Source organism: Lithobates pipiens, unplaced genomic scaffold (assembly GCF_037356315.1).
Source record: "Lithobates pipiens isolate NorthernLeopardFrog02 unplaced genomic scaffold, aLitPip1_a1.2 Scaffold_28, whole genome shotgun sequence".
Classification (NCBI taxonomy): domain Eukaryota; kingdom Metazoa; phylum Chordata; class Amphibia; order Anura; family Ranidae; genus Lithobates; species Lithobates pipiens.
Genome location: NW_027507789.1, coordinates 128877075 through 128895222, shown reverse-complemented (window position 1 = coordinate 128895222; position 18148 = coordinate 128877075). Strand labels below are relative to the sequence as shown.

Sequence of the window (18148 nt, the reverse complement as noted above, 5' to 3'; positions counted from 1 at the left end):
TATTACACACATATAACATACATGTCATACACATCACATACATGTTACACACATATGACATGCATGTCACACACATGTTACATTAATATGACACACATATGACATGCATGTTGCACATATCTTACATACATGTTACACACACATGGCATGCATATGACATGCATGGTACACACATGTTACATACATGTTACACATATGACACACAATACACATATGGCATACATATCACACATATTACATACGTGTTACACACATATTACACAGATTATACATACATATGACATACATGTTGAATGCATGTTACATACATGTCATACACTTATGAAATACATGTTACACACGTTACATACATATGACACACATGACATACATGTTACGTACATGTCACATACAAACAATGAATGCAGAGCATGGAATGTAGACTGTCATGCCTCTTTTTAGTCCTTAGCAAGAGCACTTTCACAGGTAGCATGGCCGAGCGGTCTAAGGCGCTGGATTTAGGCTCCAGTCTCTTTGGAGGCGTGGGTTCAAATCCCACTGCTGCCAAGTTCTTTTAACAAATGCCTATCCTTGATTGCTCAAGCGTCTCTGAAGTTTCTGCTGCACTTTGCTGGCATTCCTTGCTCAACACACTGGAATCTCAGAACAGCAGCATTAGGAAATTGCATGCTTTGGTTGAGAAGTCTTCCAAAAGGGCACACTTCTGATGAGATGACTAGTGAAATCTTGTCAACGTTACAAAACAAGTCCAACTGAACGTGATTACCTCTCCTGTAAGCTAGATTCCACATTAACACTTTAAGTGTGGACACCAAAAAACAAGCAGTACTAATGAAAAGCTGGCACACTTTTCAGCAGAGTGCCAAGTGAACTTGCCACAGAATGCTGCACCCAAAGTCCACTCTCAAGTGTAAAGTGACCACCACCTGCTGCCTCAGAAAGAGGACTGAAACACATAAGGTGGCATCTTGGCCATCTCCGTGAAACTTCAACTACCTTTTATAATGGATAAAGTGGTGAATACTTGTAGTTTAGAGTTCTGAGGCCTCCAGCTCAAGCAATGAATGCAGAGCATGGAATGTCCCACCCCATTTTAGTCGATAACGTGTTCATTTCTATGGGTAGTATGGCCGAGCGGTCTAAGGCGCTGGATTAAGGCTCCAGTCTCTTTGGGGGCGTGGGTTCGAATCCCACTGCTGCCAAACTCCTTTTAACAAAATCCCTACCCTCTAGGGCTCAAGCTTCTCTGATCTTGCTCCTGCAATTTACTGCAGTTCCTTTCCCAACTCACTGGAATCTCAAAAAACACTTACCTCTCTGCTTTAGCAGCATTAGAAAAGCTGCAATCATTGCATGTTTTGTTTGATACATGATACATACATATAATATGCATGTTGTGCACATATTACATACATGCTACACACACTACACACATATGACATACATGTTACACACATGTGACACACGTGCTACTTACATATTACACACATAGTTCACACATATTACACAAATGTTACATACATATGATATACATGTTGCATGCATGTTACATACATGTCACACTCATGTTATACACCATTTAGACACAATTTTACACACATGTCACATGCATGTTACACATATTACACACATATAACATACATGTCATACACATCACATACATGCTACACACATATGCCATGCATGTCACACACATGTTACATTAATATGACACACATATGACATGCATGTTGCACATATCTTACATACATGTTACACACATATGGCATGCATATGACATGCATGGTACACACATGTTACATACATGTTACACATATGACACACAATACACATATGGCATACATATCACACATATTACATACGTGTTACACACATATTACACATATTATACATACATATGACATACATGTCATACACTTATGAAATACATGTTACACACGTTACATACATATGACACACATGACATACATGTTACGTACATGTCACATACAAACAATGAATGCAGAGCATGGAATGTAGACTGTCATGCCTCTTTTTAGTCCTTAGCAAGAGCACTTTCACAGGTAGCATGGCCGAGCGGTCTAAGGCGCTGGATTTAGGCTCCAGTCTCTTTGGAGGCGTGGGTTCAAATCCCACTGCTGCCAAGCTCTTTTAACAAATGCCTATCCTTGATTGCTCAAGCGTCTCTGAAGTTTCTGCTGCACTTTGCTGGCATTCCTTGCTCAACACACTGGAATCTCAGAACAGCAGCATTAGGAAATTGCATGCTTTGGTTGAGAAGTCTTCCAAAAGGGCACACTTCTGATGAGATGACTAGTGAAATCTTGTCAACGTTACAAAACAAGTCCAACTGAACGTGATTACCTCTCCTGTAAGCTAGATTCCACATTAACACTTTAAGTGTGGACACCAAAAAACAAGCAGTACTAATGAAAAGCTGGCACGCTTTTCAGCAGAGTGCCAAGTGAACTTGCCACAGAATGCTGCACCCAAAGTCCACTCTCAAGTGTAAAGTGACCACCACCTGCTGCCTCAGAAAGAGGACTGAAACACATAAGGTGGCATCTTGGCCATCTCCGTGAAACTTCAACTACCTTTTATAATGGATAAAGTGGTGAATACTTGTAGTTTAGAGTTCTGAGGCCTCCAGCTCAAGCAATGAATGCAGAGCATGGAATGTCCCACCCCATTTTAGTCGATAACGTGTTCATTTCTATGGGTAGTATGGCCGAGCGGTCTAAGGCGCTGGATTAAGGCTCCAGTCTCTTTGGGGGCGTGGGTTCGAATCCCACTGCTGCCAAACTCCTTTTAACAAAATCCCTACCCTCTAGGGCTCAAGCTTCTCTGATCTTGCTCCTGCAATTTACTGCAGTTCCTTTCCCAACTCACTGGAATCTCAAAAAACACTTACCTCTCTGCTTTAGCAGCATTAGAAAAGCTGCAATCATTGCATGTTTTGTTTGATACATGATACATACATATAATATGCATGTTGTGCACATATTACATACATGCTACACACACTACACACATATGACATACATGTTACACACATGTGACACACGTGCTACTTACATATTACACACATAGTTCACACATATTACACAAATGTTACATACATATGATATACATGTTGCATGCATGTTACATACATGTCACACTCATGTTACACACCATTTAGACACAATTTTACACACATGTCACATGCATGTTACACATATTACACACATATAACATACATGTCATACACATCACATACATGCTACACACATATGACATGCATGTCACACACATGTTACATTAATATGACACACATATGACATGCATGTTGCACATATCTTACATACATGTTACACACACATGGCATGCATATGACATGCATGGTACACACATGTTACATACATGTTACACATATGACACACAATACACATATGGCATACATATCACACATATTACATACGTGTTACACACATATTACACAGATTATACATACATATGACATACATGTTGAATGCATGTTACATACATGTCATACACTTATGAAATACATGTTACACACGTTACATACATATGACACACATGACATACATGTTACGTACATGTCACATACAAACAATGAATGCAGAGCATGGAATGTAGACTGTCATGCCTCTTTTTAGTCCTTAGCAAGAGCACTTTCACAGGTAGCATGGCCGAGCGGTCTAAGGCGCTGGATTTAGGCTCCAGTCTCTTTGGAGGCGTGGGTTCAAATCCCACTGCTGCCAAGTTCTTTTAACAAATGCCTATCCTTGATTGCTCAAGCGTCTCTGAAGTTTCTGCTGCACTTTGCTGGCATTCCTTGCTCAACACACTGGAATCTCAGAACAGCAGCATTAGGAAATTGCATGCTTTGGTTGAGAAGTCTTCCAAAAGGGCACACTTCTGATGAGATGACTAGTGAAATCTTGTCAACGTTACAAAACAAGTCCAACTGAACGTGATTACCTCTCCTGTAAGCTAGATTCCACATTAACACTTTAAGTGTGGACACCAAAAAACAAGCAGTACTAATGAAAAGCTGGCACACTTTTCAGCAGAGTGCCAAGTGAACTTGCCACAGAATGCTGCACCCAAAGTCCACTCTCAAGTGTAAAGTGACCACCACCTGCTGCCTCAGAAAGAGGACTGAAACACATAAGGTGGCATCTTGGCCATCTCCGTGAAACTTCAACTACCTTTTATAATGGATAAAGTGGTGAATACTTGTAGTTTAGAGTTCTGAGGCCTCCAGCTCAAGCAATGAATGCAGAGCATGGAATGTCCCACCCCATTTTAGTCGATAACGTGTTCATTTCTATGGGTAGTATGGCCGAGCGGTCTAAGGCGCTGGATTAAGGCTCCAGTCTCTTTGGGGGCGTGGGTTCGAATCCCACTGCTGCCAAACTCCTTTTAACAAAATCCCTACCCTCTAGGGCTCAAGCTTCTCTGATCTTGCTCCTGCAATTTACTGCAGTTCCTTTCCCAACTCACTGGAATCTCAAAAAACACTTACCTCTCTGCTTTAGCAGCATTAGAAAAGCTGCAATCATTGCATGTTTTGTTTGATACATGATACATACATATAATATGCATGTTGTGCACATATTACATACATGCTACACACACTACACACATATGACATACATGTTACACACATGTGACACACGTGCTACTTACATATTACACACATAGTTCACACATATTACACAAATGTTACATACATATGATATACATGTTGCATGCATGTTACATACATGTCACACTCATGTTACACACCATTTAGACACAATTTTACACACATGTCACATGCATGTTACACATATTACACACATATAACATACATGTCATACACATCACATACATGCTACACACATATGCCATGCATGTCATACACATGTTACATTAATATGACACACATATGACATGCATGTTGCACATATCTTACATACATGTTACACACATATGGCATGCATATGACATGCATGGTACACACATGTTACATACATGTTACACATATGACACACAATACACATATGGCATACATATAACACATATTACATACGTGTTACACACATATTACACAGATTATACATACATATGACATACATGTTGAATGCATGTTACATACATGTCATACACTTATGAAATACATGTCACACACGTTACATACATATGACACACATGACATACATGTTACGTACATGTCACATACACACAATGAATGCAGAGCATGGAATGTAGACTGTCATGCCTCTTTTTAGTCCTTAGCAAGAGCACTTTCACAGGTAGCATGGCCGAGCGGTCTAGCGGTCTAACACACATAGTTCACACATATTACACAAATGTTACATACATATGATATACATGTTGCATGCATGTTACATACATGTCACACTCATGTTACACACCATTTAGATACAATTTTACACACATGTCACATGCATGTTACACATATTACACACATATAACATACATGTCATACACATCACATACATGCTACACACATATGCCATGCATGTCACACACATGTTACATTAATATGACACACATATGACATGCATGTTGCACATATCTTACATACATGTTACACACATATGGCATGCATATGACATGCATGGTACACACATGTTACATACATGTTACACATATGACACACAATACACATATGGCATACATATCACACATATTACATACGTGTTACACACATATTACATACGTGTTACACACATATTACACAGATTATACATACATATGACATACATGTTGAATGCATGTTACATACATGTCATACACTTATGAAATACATGTTACACACGTTACATACATATGACACACATGACATACATGTTACGTACATGTCACATACAATCAATGAATGCAGAGCATGGAATGTAGACTGTCATGCCTCTTTTTAGTCCTTAGCAAGAGCACTTTCACAGGTAGCATGGCTGAGCGGTCTAAGGCGCTGGATTTAGGCTCCAGTCTCTTTGGAGGCGTGGGTTCAAATCCCACTGCTGCCAAGCTCTTTTAACAAATGTCTATCCTTGATTGCTCAAGCGTCTCTGAAGTTTCTGCTGCACTTTGCTGGCATTCCTTGCTCAAAACACTGGAATCTCAGAACAGCAGCATTAGGAAATTGCATGCTTTGGTTGAGAAGTCTTCCAAAAGGGCACACTTCTGATGAGATGACTAGTGAAATCTTGTCAACGTTACAAAACAAGTCCAACTGAACGTGATTACCTCTCCTGTAAGCTAGATTCCACATTAACACTTTAAGTGTGGACACCAAAAAACAAGCAGTACTAATGAAAAGCTGGCACACTTTTCAGCAGAGTGCCAAGTGAACTTGCCACAGAATGCTGCACCCAAAGTCCACTCTCAAGTGTAAAGTGACCACCACCTGCTGCCTCAGAAAGAGGACTGAAACACATAAGGTGGCATCTTGGCCATCTCCGTGAAACTTCAACTACCTTTTATAATGGATAAAGTGGTGAATACTTGTAGTTTAGAGTTCTGAGGCCTCCAGCTCAAGCAATGAATGCAGAGCATGGAATGTCCCACCCCATTTTAGTCGATAACGTGTTCATTTTTATGGGTAGCATGGCCGAGCGGTCTAAGGCGCTGGATTAAGGCTCCAGTCTCTTTGGGGGCGTGGGTTCGAATCCCACTGCTGCCAAACTCCTTTTAACAAAATCCCTACCCTCTAGGGCTCAAGCTTCTCTGATCTTGCTCCTGCAATTTACTGCAGTTCCTTTCCCAACTCACTGGAATCTCAAAAAACACTTACCTCTCTGCTTTAGCAGCATTAGAAAAGCTGCAATCATTGCATGTTTTGTTTGATACATGATACATACATATAATATGCATGTTGTGCACATATTACATACATGCTACACACACTACACACATATGACATACATGTTACACACATGTGACACACGTGCTACTTACATATTACACACATAGTTCACACATATTACACAAATGTTACATACATATGATATACATGTTGCATGCATGTTACATACATGTCACACTCATGTTACACACCATTTAGACACAATTTTACACACATGTCACATGCATGTTACACATATTACACACATATAACATACATGTCATACACATCACATACATGCTACACACATATGACATGCATGTCACACACATGTTACATTAATATGACACACATATGACATGCATGTTGCACATATCTTACATACATGTTACACACATATGGCATGCATATGACATGCATGGTACACACATGTTACATACATGTTACACATATGACACACAATACACATATGGCATACATATCACACATATTACATACGTGTTACACACATATTACACAGATTATACATACATATGACATACATGTCATACACTTATGAAATACATGTTACACACGTTACATACATATGACACACATGACATACATGTTACGTACATGTCACATACAATCAATGAATGCAGAGCATGGAATGTAGACTGTCATGCCTCTTTTTAGTCCTTAGCAAGAGCACTTTCACAGGTAGCATGGCTGAGCGGTCTAAGGCGCTGGATTTAGGCTCCAGTCTCTTTGGAGGCGTGGGTTCAAATCCCGCTGCTGCCAAGCTCTTTTAACAAATGCCTATCCTTGATTGCTCAAGCGTCTCTGAAGTTTCTGCTGCACTTTGCTGGCATTCCTTGCTCAAAACACTGGAATCTCAGAACAGCAGCATTAGGAAATTGCATGCTTTGGTTGAGAAGTCTTCCAAAAGGGCACACTTCTGATGAGATGACTAGTGAAATCTTGTCAACGTTACAAAACAAGTCCAACTGAACGTGATTACCTCTCCTGTAAGCTAGATTCCACATTAACACTTTAAATGTGGACACCAAAAAACAAGCAGTACTAATGAAAAGCTGGCACACTTTTCAGCAGAGTGCCAAGTGAACTTGCCACAGAATGCTGCACCCAAAGTCCACTCTCAAGTGTAAAGTGACCACCACCTGCTGCCTCAGAAAGAGGACTGAAACACATAAGGTGGCATCTTGGCCATCTCCGTGAAACTTCAACTACCTTTTATAATGGATAAAGTGGTGAATACTTGTAGTTTAGAGTTCTGAGGCCTCCAGCTCAAGCAATGAATGCAGAGCATGGAATGTCCCACCCCATTTTAGTCGATAATGTGTTCATTTTTATGGGTAGCATGGCCGAGCGGTCTAAGGCGCTGGATTAAGGCTCCAGTCTCTTTGGGGGCGTGGGTTCGAATCCCACTGCTGCCAAACTCCTTTTAACAAAATCCCTACCCTCTAGGACTCAAGCTTCTCTGATCTTGCTCCTGCAATTTACTGCAGTTCCTTTCCCAACTCACTGGAATCTCAAAAAACACTTACCTCTCTGCTTTGGCAGCATTAGAAAAGCTGCAATCATTGCATGTTTTGTTTGATACATGATACATACATATAATATGCATGTTGTGCACATATTACATACATGCTACACACACTACACACATATGACATACATGTTACACACATGTGACACACGTGCTACTTACATATTACACACATAGTTCACACATATTACACAAATGTTACATACATATGATATACATGTTGCATGCATGTTACATACATGTCACACTCATGTTACACACCATTTAGACACAATTTTACACACATGTCACATGCATGTTACACAAATTACACACATATGGCATACATGTCATACACATCACATACATGCTACACACATATGACATGCATGTCACACACATGTTACATTAATATGACACACATATGACATGCATGTTGCACATATCTTACATACATGTTACACACACATGGCATGCATATGACATGCATGGTACACACATGTTACATACATGTTACACATATGACACACAATACACATATGGCATACATATCACACATATTACATACGTGTTACACACATATTACACAGATTATACATACATATGACATACATGTCATACACTTATGAAATACATGTTACACAAGTTACATACATATGACACACATGACATACATGTTACGTACATGTCACATACAAACAATGAATGCAGAGCATGGAATGTAGACTGTCATGCCTCTTTTTAGTCCTTAGCATGAGTTCTTTCATAGGTAGCATGGCCGAGCGGTCTAAGGCGCTGGATTTAGGCTCCAGTCTCTTTGGAGGCGTGGGTTCAAATCCCACTGCTGCCAAGCTCTTTTAACAAATGCCTATCCTTGATTGCTCAAGCGTCTCTGAAGTTTCTGCTGCACTTTGCTGGCATTCCTTGCTCAACACACTGGAATCTCAGAACAGCAGCATTAGGAAATTGCATGCTTTGGTTGAGAAGTCTTCCAAAAGGGCACACTTCTGATGAGATGACTAGTGAAATCTTGTCAACGTTACAAAACAAGTCCAACTGAACGTGATTACCTCTCCTGTAAGCTAGATTCCACATTAACACTTTAAGTGTGGACACCAAAAAACAAGCAGTACTAATGAAAAGCTGGCACACTTTTCAGCAGAGTGCCAAGTGAACTTGCCACAGAATGCTGCACCCAAAGTCCACTCTCAAGTGTAAAGTGACCACCACCTGCTGCCTCAGAAAGAGGACTGAAACACATAAGGTGGCATATTGGCCATCTCCGTGAAACTTTAACTACCTTTTATAATGGATAAAGTGGTGAATACTTGTAGTTTAGAGTTCTGAGGCCTCCAGCTCAAGCAATGAATGCAGAGCATGGAATGTCCCACCCCATTTTAGTCGATAACGTGTTCATTTTTATGGGTAGCATGGCCGAGCGGTCTAAGGCACTGGATTAAGGCTCCAGTCTCTTTGGGGGCGTGGGTTCGAATCCCACTCCTTTTAACAAAATCCCTACCCTCTAGGGCTCAAGCTTCTCTGATCTTGCTCCTGCAATTTACTGCAGTTCCTTTCCCAACTCACTGGAATCTCAAAAAACACTTACCTCTCTGCTTTAGCAGCATTAGAAAAGCTGCAATCATTGCATGTTTTGTTTGATACATGATACATACATATAATATGCATGTTGTGCACATATTACATACATGCTACACACACTACACACATATGACATACATGTTACACACATGTGACACACGTGCTACTTACATATTACACACATAGTTCACACATATTACACAAATGTTACATACATATGATATACATGTTGCATGCATGTTACATACATGTCACACTCATGTTACACACCATTTAGACACAATTTTACACACATGTTACACATATTACACACATATAACATACATGTCATACACATCACATACATGCTACACACATATGACATGCATGTCACACACATGTTACATTAATATGACACACATATGACATGCATGTTGCACATATCTTACATACATGTTACACACACATGGCATGCATATGACATGCATGGTACACACATGTTACATACATGTTACACATATGACACACAATACACATATGGCATACATATCACACATATTACATACGTGTTACACACATATTACACAGATTATACATACATATGACATACATGTTGAATGCATGTTACATACATGTCATACACTTATGAAATACATGTTACACACGTTACATACATATGACACACGTGACATACATGTTACGTACATGTCACATACAAACAATGAATGCAGAGCATGGAATGTAGACTGTCATGCCTCTTTTTAGTCCTTAGCAAGAGCACTTTCACAGGTAGCATGGCCGAGCGGTCTAAGGCGCTGGATTTAGGCTCCAGTCTCTTTGGAGGCGTGGGTTCAAATCCCACTGCTGCCATGTTCTTTTAACAAATGCCTATCCTTGATTGCTCAAGCGTCTCTGAAGTTTCTGCTGCACTTTGCTGGCATTCCTTGCTCAACACACTGGAATCTCAGAACAGCAGCATTAGGAAATTGCATGCTTTGGTTGAGAAGTCTTCCAAAAGGGCACACTTCTGATGAGATGACTAGTGAAATCTTGTCAACGTTACAAAACAAGTCCAACTGAACGTGATTACCTCTCCTGTAAGCTAGATTCCACATTAACACTTTAAGTGTGGACACCAAAAAACAAGCAGTACTAATGAAAAGCTGGCACACTTTTCAGCAGAGTGCCAAGTGAACTTGCCACAGAATGCTGCACCCAAAGTCCACTCTCAAGTGTAAAGTGACCACCACCTGCTGCCTCAGAAAGAGGACTGAAACACATAAGGTGGCATCTTGGCCATCTCCGTGAAACTTCAACTACCTTTTATAATGGATAAAGTGGTGAATACTTGTAGTTTAGAGTTCTGAGGCCTCCAGCTCAAGCAATGAATGCAGAGCATGGAATGTCCCACCCCATTTTAGTCGATAACGTGTTCATTTTTATGGGTAGTATGGCCGAGCGGTCTAAGGCGCTGGATTAAGGCTCCAGTCTCTTTGGGGGCGTGGGTTAGAATCCCACTGCTGCCAAACTCCTTTTAACAAAATCCCTACCCTCTAGGGCTCAAGCTTCTCTGATCTTGCTCCTGCAATTTACTGCAGTTCCTTTCCCAACTCACTGGAATCTCAAAAAACACTTACCTCTCTGCTTTAGCAGCATTAGAAAAGCTGCAATCATTGCATGTTTTGTTTGATACATGATACATACATATAATATGCATGTTGTGCACATATTACATACATGCTACACACACTACACACATATGACATACATGTTACACACATGTGACACACGTGCTACTTACATATTACACACATAGTTCACACATATTACACAAATGTTACATACATATGATATACATGTTGCATGCATGTTACATACATGTCACACTCATGTTACACACCATTTAGACACAATTTTACACACATGTCACATGCATGTTACACATATTACACACATATAACATACATGTCATACACATCACATACATGCTACACACATATGACATGCATGTCACACACATGTTACATTAATATGACACACATATGACATGCATGTTGCACATATCTTACATACATGTTACACACACATGGCATGCATATGACATGCATGGTACACACATGTTACATACATGTTACACATATGACACACAATACACATATGGCATACATATCACACATATTACATACGTGTTACACACATATTACACAGATTATACATACATATGACATACATGTCATACACTTATGAAATACATGTTACACACGTTACATACATATGACACACATGACATACATGTTACGTACATGTCACATACAAACAATGAATGCAGAGCATGGAATGTAGACTGTCATGCCTCTTTTTAGTCCTTAGCAAGAGCACTTTCACAGGTAGCATGGCCGAGCGGTCTAAGGCGCTGGATTTAGGCTCCAGTCTCTTTGGAGGCGTGGGTTCAAATCCCACTGCTGCCAAGCTCTTTTAACAAATGCCTATCCTTGATTGCTCAAGCGTCTCTGAAGTTTCTGCTGCACTTTGCTGGCATTCCTTGCTCAACACACTGGAATCTCAGAACAGCAGCATTAGGAAATTGCATGCTTTGGTTGAGAAGTCTTCCAAAAGGGCACACTTCTGATGAGATGACTAGTGAAATCTTGTCAACGTTACAAAACAAGTCCAACTGAACGTGATTACCTCTCCTGTAAGCTAGATTCCACATTAACACTTTAAATGTGGACACCAAAAAACAAGCAGTACTAATGAAAAGCTGGCACACTTTTCAGCAGAGTGCCAAGTGAACTTGCCACAGAATGCTGCACCCAAAGTCCACTCTCAAGTGTAAAGTGACCACCACCTGCTGCCTCAGAAAGAGGACTGAAACACATAAGGTGGCATCTTGGCCATCTCCGTGAAACTTCAACTACCTTTTATAATGGATAAAGTGGTGAATACTTGTAGTTTAGAGTTCTGAGGCCTCCAGCTCAAGCAATGAATGCAGAGCATGGAATGTCCCACCCCATTTTAGTCGATAATGTGTTCATTTTTATGGGTAGCATGGCCGAGCGGTCTAAGGCGCTGGATCAAGGCTCCAGTCTCTTTGGGGGCGTGGGTTCGAATCCCACTGCTGCCAAACTCCTTTTAACAAAATCCCTACCCTCTAGGACTCAAGCTTCTCTGATCTTGCTCCTGCAATTTACTGCAGTTCCTTTCCCAACTCACTGGAATCTCAAAAAACACTTACCTCTCTGCTTTGGCAGCATTAGAAAAGCTGCAATCATTGCATGTTTTGTTTGATACATGATACATACATATAATATGCATGTTGTGCACATATTACATACATGCTACACACACTACACACATATGACATACATGTTACACACATGTGACACACGTGCTACTTACATATTACACACATAGTTCACACATATTACACAAATGTTACATACATATGATATACATGTTGCATGCATGTTACATACATGTCACACTCATGTTACACACCATTTAGACACAATTTTACACACATGTCACATGCATGTTACACAAATTACACACATATGGCATACATGTCATACACATCACATACATGCTACACACATATGACATGCATGTCACACACATGTTACATTAATATGACACACATATGACATGCATGTTGCACATATCTTACATACATGTTACACACACATGGCATGCATATGACATGCATGGTACACACATGTTACATACATGTTACACATATGACACACAATACACATATGGCATACATATCACACATATTACATACGTGTTACACACATATTACACAGATTATACATACATATGACATACATGTTGAATACATGTTACATACATGTCATACACTTATGAAATACATGTTACACACGTTACATACATATGACACACATGACATACATGTTACGTACATGTCACATACAAACAATGAATGCAGAGCATGGAATGTAGACTGTCATGCCTCTTTTTAGTCCTTAGCAAGAGCACTTTCACAGGTAGCATGGCCGAGCGGTCTAAGGCGCTGGATTTAGGCTCCAGTCTCTTTGGAGGCGTGGGTTCAAATCCCACTGCTGCCAAGCTCTTTTAACAAATGCCTATCCTTGATTGCTCAAGCGTCTCTGAAGTTTCTGCTGCACTTTGCTGGCATTCCTTGCTCAACACACTGGAATCTCAGAACAGCAGCATTAGGAAATTGCATGCTTTGGTTGAGAAGTCTTCCAAAAGGGCACACTTCTGATGAGATGACTAGTGAAATCTTGTCAACGTTACAAAACAAGTCCAACTGAACGTGATTACCTCTCCTGTAAGCTAGATTCCACATTAACACTTTAAGTGTGGACACCAAAAAACAAGCAGTACTAATGAAAAGCTGGCACACTTTTCAGCAGAGTGCCAAGTGAACTTGCCACAGAATGCTGCACCCAAAGTCCACTCTCAAGTGTAAAGTGACCACCACCTGCTGCCTCAGAAAGAGGACTGAAACACATAAGGTGGCATCTTGGCCATCTCCGTGAAACTTCAACTACCTTTTATAATGGATAAAGTGGTGAATACTTGTAGTTTAGAGTTCTGAGGCCTCCAGCTCAAGCAATGAATGCAGAGCATGGAATGTCCCACCCCATTTTAGTCGATAATGTGTTCATTTTTATGGGTAGCATGGCCGAGCGGTCTAAGGCGCTGGATTAAGGCTCCAGTCTCTTTGGGGGCGTGGGTTCGAATCCCACTGCTGCCAAACTCCTTTTAACAAAATCCCTACCCTCTAGGACTCAAGCTTCTCTGATCTTGCTCCTGCAATTTACTGCAGTTCCTTTCCCAACTCACTGGAATCTCAAAAAACACTTACCTCTCTGCTTTGGCAGCATTAGAAAAGCTGCAATCATTGCATGTTTTGTTTGATACATGATACATACATATAATATGCATGTTGTGCACATATTACATACATGCTACACACACTACACACATATGACATACATGTTACACACATGTGACACACGTGCTACTTACATATTACACACATAGTTCACACATATTACACAAATGTTACATACATATGATATACATGTTGCATGCATGTTACATACATGTCACACTCATGTTACACACCATTTAGACACAATTTTACACACATGTCACATGCATGTTACACAAATTACACACATATGGCATACATGTCATACACATCACATACATGCTACACACATATGACATGCATGTCACACACATGTTACATTAATATGACACACATATGACATGCATGTTGCACATATCTTACATACATGTTACACACACATGGCATGCATATGACATGCATGGTACACACATGTTACATACATGTTACACATATGACACACAATACACATATGGCATACATATCACACATATTACATACGTGTTACACACATATTACACAGATTATACATACATATGACATACATGTTGAATACATGTTACATACATGTCATACACTTATGAAATACATGTTACACACGTTACATACATATGACACACATGACATACATGTTACGTACATGTCACATACAAACAATGAATGCAGAGCATGGAATGTAGACTGTCATGCCTCTTTTTAGTCCTTAGCAAGAGCACTTTCACAGGTAGCATGGCCGAGCGGTCTAAGGCGCTGGATTTAGGCTCCAGTCTCTTTGGAGGCGTGGGTTCAAATCCCACTGCTGCCAAGCTCTTTTAACAAATGCCTATCCTTGATTGCTCAAGCGTCTCTGAAGTTTCTGCTGCACTTTGCTGGCATTCCTTGCTCAACACACTGGAATCTCAGAACAGCAGCATTAGGAAATTGCATGCTTTGGTTGAGAAGTCTTCCAAAAGGGCACACTTCTGATGAGATGACTAGTGAAATCTTGTCAACGTTACAAAACAAGTCCAACTGAACGTGATTACCTCTCCTGTAAGCTAGATTCCACATTAACACTTTAAGTGTGGACACCAAAAAACAAGCAGTACTAATGAAAAGCTGGCACACTTTTCAGCAGAGTGCCAAGTGAACTTGCCACAGAATGCTGCACCCAAAGTCCACTCTCAAGTGTAAAGTGACCACCACCTGCTGCCTCAGAAAGAGGACTGAAACACATAAGGTGGCATCTTGGCCATCTCCGTGAAACTTCAACTACCTTTTATAATGGATAAAGTGGTGAATACTTGTAGTTTAGAGTTCTGAGGCCTCCAGCTCAAGCAATGAATGCAGAGCATGGAATGTCCCACCCCATTTTAGTCGATAACGTGTTCATTTTTATGGGTAGCATGGCCGAGCGGTCTAAGGCGCTGGATTAAGGCTCCAGTCTCTTTGGGGGCGTGGGTTCGAATCCCACTGCTGCCAAACTCCTTTTAACAAAATCCCTACCCTCTAGGGCTCAAGCTTCTCTGATCTTGCTCCTGCAATTTACTGCAGTTCCTTTCCCAACTCACTGGAATCTCAAAAAACACTTACCTCTCTGCTTTAGCAGCATTAGAAAAGCTGCAATCATTGCATGTTTTGTTTGATACATGATACATACATATAATATGCATGTTGTGCACATATTACATACATGCTACACACACTACACACATATGACATACATGTTACACACATGTGACACACGTGCTACTTACATATTACACACATAGTTCACACATATTACACAAATGTTACATACATATGATATACATGTTGCATGCATGTTACATACATGTCACACTCATGTTACACACCATTTAGACACAATTTTACACACATGTCACATGCATGTTACACATATTACACACATATAACATACATGTCATACACATCACATACATGCTACACACATATGCCATGCATGTCACACACATGTTACATTAATATGACACACATATGACATGCATGTTGCACATATCTTACATACATGTTACACACATATGGCATGCATATGACATGCATGGTACACACATGTTACATACATGTTACACATATGACACACAATACACATATGGCATACATATAACACATATTACATACGTGTTACACACATATTACACAGATTATACATACATATGACATACATGTTGAATGCATGTTACATACATGTCATACACTTATGAAATACATGTCACACACGTTACATACATATGACACACATGACATACATGTTACGTACATGTCACATACACACAATGAATGCAGAGCATGGAATGTAGACTGTCATGCCTCTTTTTAGTCCTTAGCAAGAGCACTTTCACAGGTAGCATGGCCGAGCGGTCTAGCGGTCTAACACACATAGTTCACACATATTACACAAATGTTACATACATATGATATACATGTTGCATGCATGTTACATACATGTCACACTCATGTTACACACCATTTAGATACAATTTTACACACATGTCACATGCATGTTACACATATTACACACATATAACATACATGTCATACACATCACATACATGCTACACACATATGCCATGCATGTCACACACATGTTACATTAATATGACACACATATGACATGCATGTTGCACATATCTTACATACATGTTACACACATATGGCATGCATATGACATGCATGGTACACACATGTTACATACATGTTACACATATGACACACAATACACATATGGCATACATATCACACATATTACATACGTGTTACACACATATTACATACGTGTTACACACATATTACACAGATTATACATACATATGACATACATGTTGAATGCATGTTACATACATGTCATACACTTATGAAATACATGTTACACACGTTACATACATATGACACACATGACATACATGTTACGTACATGTCACATACAATCAATGAATGCAGAGCATGGAATGTAGACTGTCATGCCTCTTTTTAGTCCTTAGCAAGAGCACTTTCACAGGTAGCATGGCTGAGCGGTCTAAGGCGCTGGATTTAGGCTCCAGTCTCTTTGGAGGCGTGGGTTCAAATCCCACTGCTGCCAAGCTCTTTTAACAAATGTCTATCCTTGATTGCTCAAGCGTCTCTGAAGTTTCTGCTGCACTTTGCTGGCATTCCTTGCTCAAAACACTGGAATCTCAGAACAGCAGCATTAGGAAATTGCATGCTTTGGTTGAGAAGTCTTCCAAAAGGGCACACTTCTGATGAGATGACTAGTGAAATCTTGTCAACGTTACAAAACAAGTCC

The 18148-nt window shown here is 40.1% G+C and overlaps 20 non-coding genes across 20 annotated transcripts; all 20 read left to right on the top strand.

Moving 5' to 3' along the window:
- Positions 1-464: 464 nt before the first annotated feature.
- Positions 465-546, top strand: TRNAL-UAG (transfer RNA leucine (anticodon UAG)). The gene has a single exon. It is a non-coding gene; the product is annotated as a tRNA-Leu (tRNA).
- A 574-nt stretch (positions 547-1120) lies between these two features.
- TRNAL-AAG (transfer RNA leucine (anticodon AAG)) lies at positions 1121-1202 on the top strand. Its single transcript has one exon. It is a non-coding gene; the product is annotated as a tRNA-Leu (tRNA).
- Positions 1203-2062: 860 nt separating this feature from the next.
- Positions 2063-2144, top strand: TRNAL-UAG (transfer RNA leucine (anticodon UAG)). Its single transcript has one exon. It is a non-coding gene; the product is annotated as a tRNA-Leu (tRNA).
- Positions 2145-2718: 574 nt separating this feature from the next.
- On the top strand, positions 2719-2800 carry TRNAL-AAG (transfer RNA leucine (anticodon AAG)). The gene has a single exon. It is a non-coding gene; the product is annotated as a tRNA-Leu (tRNA).
- Positions 2801-3682: 882 nt separating this feature from the next.
- TRNAL-UAG (transfer RNA leucine (anticodon UAG)) lies at positions 3683-3764 on the top strand. Its single transcript has one exon. It is a non-coding gene; the product is annotated as a tRNA-Leu (tRNA).
- Positions 3765-4338: 574 nt separating this feature from the next.
- TRNAL-AAG (transfer RNA leucine (anticodon AAG)) lies at positions 4339-4420 on the top strand. Its single transcript has one exon. It is a non-coding gene; the product is annotated as a tRNA-Leu (tRNA).
- Positions 4421-5956: 1536 nt separating this feature from the next.
- Positions 5957-6038, top strand: TRNAL-UAG (transfer RNA leucine (anticodon UAG)). The gene has a single exon. It is a non-coding gene; the product is annotated as a tRNA-Leu (tRNA).
- A 574-nt stretch (positions 6039-6612) lies between these two features.
- TRNAL-AAG (transfer RNA leucine (anticodon AAG)) lies at positions 6613-6694 on the top strand. Its single transcript has one exon. It is a non-coding gene; the product is annotated as a tRNA-Leu (tRNA).
- An 860-nt stretch (positions 6695-7554) lies between these two features.
- On the top strand, positions 7555-7636 carry TRNAL-UAG (transfer RNA leucine (anticodon UAG)). Its single transcript has one exon. It is a non-coding gene; the product is annotated as a tRNA-Leu (tRNA).
- A 574-nt stretch (positions 7637-8210) lies between these two features.
- On the top strand, positions 8211-8292 carry TRNAL-AAG (transfer RNA leucine (anticodon AAG)). Its single transcript has one exon. It is a non-coding gene; the product is annotated as a tRNA-Leu (tRNA).
- An 860-nt stretch (positions 8293-9152) lies between these two features.
- On the top strand, positions 9153-9234 carry TRNAL-UAG (transfer RNA leucine (anticodon UAG)). Its single transcript has one exon. It is a non-coding gene; the product is annotated as a tRNA-Leu (tRNA).
- A 1516-nt stretch (positions 9235-10750) lies between these two features.
- TRNAL-UAG (transfer RNA leucine (anticodon UAG)) lies at positions 10751-10832 on the top strand. The gene has a single exon. It is a non-coding gene; the product is annotated as a tRNA-Leu (tRNA).
- A 574-nt stretch (positions 10833-11406) lies between these two features.
- Positions 11407-11488, top strand: TRNAL-AAG (transfer RNA leucine (anticodon AAG)). The gene has a single exon. It is a non-coding gene; the product is annotated as a tRNA-Leu (tRNA).
- Positions 11489-12348: 860 nt separating this feature from the next.
- Positions 12349-12430, top strand: TRNAL-UAG (transfer RNA leucine (anticodon UAG)). The gene has a single exon. It is a non-coding gene; the product is annotated as a tRNA-Leu (tRNA).
- A 574-nt stretch (positions 12431-13004) lies between these two features.
- On the top strand, positions 13005-13086 carry TRNAL-AAG (transfer RNA leucine (anticodon AAG)). The gene has a single exon. It is a non-coding gene; the product is annotated as a tRNA-Leu (tRNA).
- Positions 13087-13968: 882 nt separating this feature from the next.
- TRNAL-UAG (transfer RNA leucine (anticodon UAG)) lies at positions 13969-14050 on the top strand. The gene has a single exon. It is a non-coding gene; the product is annotated as a tRNA-Leu (tRNA).
- A 574-nt stretch (positions 14051-14624) lies between these two features.
- On the top strand, positions 14625-14706 carry TRNAL-AAG (transfer RNA leucine (anticodon AAG)). Its single transcript has one exon. It is a non-coding gene; the product is annotated as a tRNA-Leu (tRNA).
- Positions 14707-15588: 882 nt separating this feature from the next.
- Positions 15589-15670, top strand: TRNAL-UAG (transfer RNA leucine (anticodon UAG)). The gene has a single exon. It is a non-coding gene; the product is annotated as a tRNA-Leu (tRNA).
- A 574-nt stretch (positions 15671-16244) lies between these two features.
- On the top strand, positions 16245-16326 carry TRNAL-AAG (transfer RNA leucine (anticodon AAG)). Its single transcript has one exon. It is a non-coding gene; the product is annotated as a tRNA-Leu (tRNA).
- Positions 16327-17862: 1536 nt separating this feature from the next.
- On the top strand, positions 17863-17944 carry TRNAL-UAG (transfer RNA leucine (anticodon UAG)). The gene has a single exon. It is a non-coding gene; the product is annotated as a tRNA-Leu (tRNA).
- The last annotated feature ends 204 nt before the right edge of the window (positions 17945-18148 follow it).